Source organism: Chiloscyllium plagiosum, chromosome 7 (genome assembly GCF_004010195.1).
Source record: "Chiloscyllium plagiosum isolate BGI_BamShark_2017 chromosome 7, ASM401019v2, whole genome shotgun sequence".
In the NCBI taxonomy this organism is placed as follows: Eukaryota; Metazoa; Chordata; class Chondrichthyes; order Orectolobiformes; family Hemiscylliidae; genus Chiloscyllium; species Chiloscyllium plagiosum.
The window spans coordinates 115,406,252-115,409,662 of NC_057716.1; the positions used below are offsets into that span (position 1 = coordinate 115,406,252).

The 3,411-nt window shown below is 44.0% G+C and overlaps 2 long non-coding RNA genes across 2 annotated transcripts in view; both read right to left on the reverse strand.

Annotated features, from left to right (window-relative positions):
* Positions 1–3,411, reverse strand: part of LOC122551875 — a 1,022,930-nt gene that overhangs the window by 400,712 nt on the left and 618,807 nt on the right. The gene's annotated exons all lie outside the window — the stretch shown is intronic.
* The window catches only part of LOC122551873, a 600,020-nt gene continuing 597,570 nt past the window's right edge, over positions 962–3,411 (reverse strand). The window contains exon 4 of the long non-coding RNA XR_006312222.1: positions 962–1,032. This is a non-coding gene — a long non-coding RNA (uncharacterized LOC122551873). The remainder of the gene's footprint in view (positions 1,033–3,411) is intronic.

Sequence of the window (3,411 nt, forward strand, 5' to 3'; positions counted from 1 at the left end):
GCATTTTTAATTTTGCAGAATGTTGTTCGATCCAGCCATGCCACACATAAAAGCAAGCTTTCTGAAAGACGGAGGAATGGACAAAATGCAGACATGTCAGGAAAATGCAGAATTGATTTGAGAGACATAAGCCATCCGTAAAACGTTATGGTGTTGACGACACTGTAAAGGTATGACGGGGCTGGGAGGTGCCATAACGTAGTAGAAATAAGCACTCTAAATGACGCAAAGAGATCGAAAGGTCAAGTCAGCTGGGAGTTTGAAGCAATTCACCCACTCATCTGCACATGTGGTATCGACGTCATCGGGCACTATTTTCACCATTGGTTACCAATTTGCGTGAACATTTAACCAGCGTCTTACCCTTCAGGTGAACACGCTGGAATCACGGTGACAAGGTTGAGATGATGCACAGTTTTATCCCTGAGTTATTATGGGGTGAATGCAGTGACAAAAAATGAGGAGGGATCCGAATAAAGTGCAGACAATTAGTCAGTCTGGTCATAACCTCAGTGAATATCAGTCATCACAGGTTTGAGTTCGAGGACCATGGAAGGGAATGGTGCTTTTCTGGGGTCTCGGGTGATGGGCAACTTGGCAGGAAGGCACAATAAGTGGGAGAGGGTGAAGGAGGTCTCTATTCTTGTCTCGTATTGCTGAAAGGACAAGCTCAATGAATAGAGAATTGTTCAAAGGGTCCAAGAGGTATATAGCATCGAAACAGATGCTTTGGCCCCTCGTGTACATGCGAACATTGTTTACGAAATGGAAGCAATTCACTTTGCCTGCAGTTTTCCCATATCATTTTATTTTAAAGGCATATGTTTTGTTGATTGGAAACGGTTAAATTTCCCTGTCAGGCTGCGGCCCATAAATATTCCATATTCGACAAAACGACTGGCAGTGAATTTGTGCAAACTTCCCTCACACTGGATGGGTTTTCTATGGACGAAACCCAGGAGGAAAGTCACCATTTTCACCGATACATCCACCTATACGTCTACAGAGCAGCCAAGGACAGAATTGCAGTTCCTGTAAGCAAATCTACAAAGGTGACATTAATGGAAGCACAACTCTCTCGTCAACCACACCGAGCAAGCACCACGCTGTTTTCCTGGATGTGAGCAACAATCTATTCACACCTGCCAGCACCCGGCCCATATGCCCCCCAAGCCCTTCCTATTCATGTACCATGGAAATGCCTCTAAAATGATGCAATTGCACCAGCCTCCACACTTCTTCTGGCAGCACATTCCATACACATACCAATGCTCTTACCGTCCACCCGATCTAACACTCTGATTACCTTATACGTCTCAATAAGTCGCCTCTCAAACTTTTTCTCTCTGACGAAAACAGCCTCAAATCCTTCAAGCTTTCCCAGTAAGACCTTCCCTCCATACCAGGCAGCATCCTGGTAAATGTCCTCTGAACCCTCTCTGTAACTTCCACATCCATCTTCTAACCAGAACTGTAAGCAATTCTGCAATTTGCAGCCTCACCAGAGGTAAGTACACATGCAGCATCACATCATGGCTGTGAAATGCAGTCCCTCTCATAATAAAAGCTACCACACCGTATGCCTTCTGAGCTACCCCCTTACCTGGGTGGCTACGCCCATGGGCAAACGTTCATGGAAACTGTGATCCCTCTACTCATCTACACTACCAAGCATCGTACCATTAGCACAGTTACCTGCATTTGTGTTACTTCATCCGTCAGCACTATGCACAACTCTAACGACCACAGGGTCTTCCACAACTTTACTAACTCATGATACTATGCCCTCATTGAGGTCATTCATGAAAAAAATGAAAATCAACTGTTGCTGCAAAGCAGATCATTGCCGTGCACACGAGTCGCTGAACTCCAGGATGAACATTTCCCATCAACCCCATTCTGTGTCTCTTGCAGCTAGCCAATTTCTGATTCAAACTGCCCGATCACCCTCAAAGCCTCGCCCCTGCATTTTATGCAATAGCCACGGTAGCGAATTTGCCAAAAGCCTTTCTGAAATCCATATCCACCACATCAGTCGCCTTACCATCATCCACCTTTTCGGTCACTTGCTCAAAGAACCCAATAAGTTTGGTGAGGCACGACCTACACTTCACAAAATCGTATTGCCTATCTCTTATCAATTTATTCATTTCTCGATGATTGTAAATAATATCTCTTACAATCCTTTCCAAGACTTTACCCACAGCCGAAATAAGGCGCACTGCTCTATAATTGCTATGGTTGTCTCTATTACCCTTCTTGAACAAGGGAACAACATTTGCAATCCTCCAATCTTCTGGCACTAATTCTACAGACAATGACGACATAAAGATCAACGTCAACGGCTCTGCACTCTCCTTCCTGGCTTCCCAGGGAATCCTGGGATCAATCTCATTCGGTCCGGCGGACATACTGGTTTTCTCAGTGTCTAAAATTGCTAACACCTCCTCCTTGAGAACCTCAATCCCTTTTTGTCTATTAGCCTGTATCGCAGTTTCCTCCATGACAACATGTTTCCTGAAGAGACATATTCATTTAGCTCTTCGCCAATCTCCTTTGACTCCACCCACAACTTCCAACTACTATCCTTGATTGACCCTAATCTTATTCTCGCCATTCTTCAAACCGATATACGTATAGACAACCGTACACTTTTCCTTTCTCGAATCTGCCAACGACATCTCATGTCCCCTCTTAGCTCTTCTTACTTTTCTGATTCGGTATTTCCTTGCTAACATTTAACTCTCAAGCGCTGGAACTGTGCCTTCACGTCTCATTCTAAAATAAAATTTGTCATTCCTCTGGACAACATCTTCAACTCCTTTAAAAAGCATGGCTCCCTCTCTGTACAGCTTCCTCCCTGATGTAATGTTCTTAGGTAATAACATATTTATCCTTCGATCGACTTGTCTAGTTTAATTAGAAGCCTCGCTCAATTTCATCTCCAATTTAATAAGGAAGACTAGCGATTGGTCTTTAATGATTCCTCTTCCATTTGGTGTAACACTAACTCTTCATATCCACGAGTAAAACATAGGAACAGGAGAAGACCATTCAAATCCTGGAACCTCTCTCACCTTTCCACAGTATCATTTGATGCCTCGCAGCACATGTCTGCACGTAGGCCTCCTTTAACGAGAAACATCTCTGATATTTCAATCTGAAAATTTATGGAGCGTCTACTGTGGTTTGTGCAAGTCAATTCTATAACATCTACACACCCTTCTTTCCTGTTTGTGTGCGTGTTTGTGTGTGTGTCTGTGTTAGTGCGAGTGAGTGTGTATGTACTGGTGCTTCTCTGTGTGTATATGGCATGCGTGAGTGTCCATTGTCGTGTGAGTGTGTGTGTGATTGAGAGTGTAAGTATGAAACTGCATGTCGGTTGGATTCAGAGTGCGTGCACGAATGAGT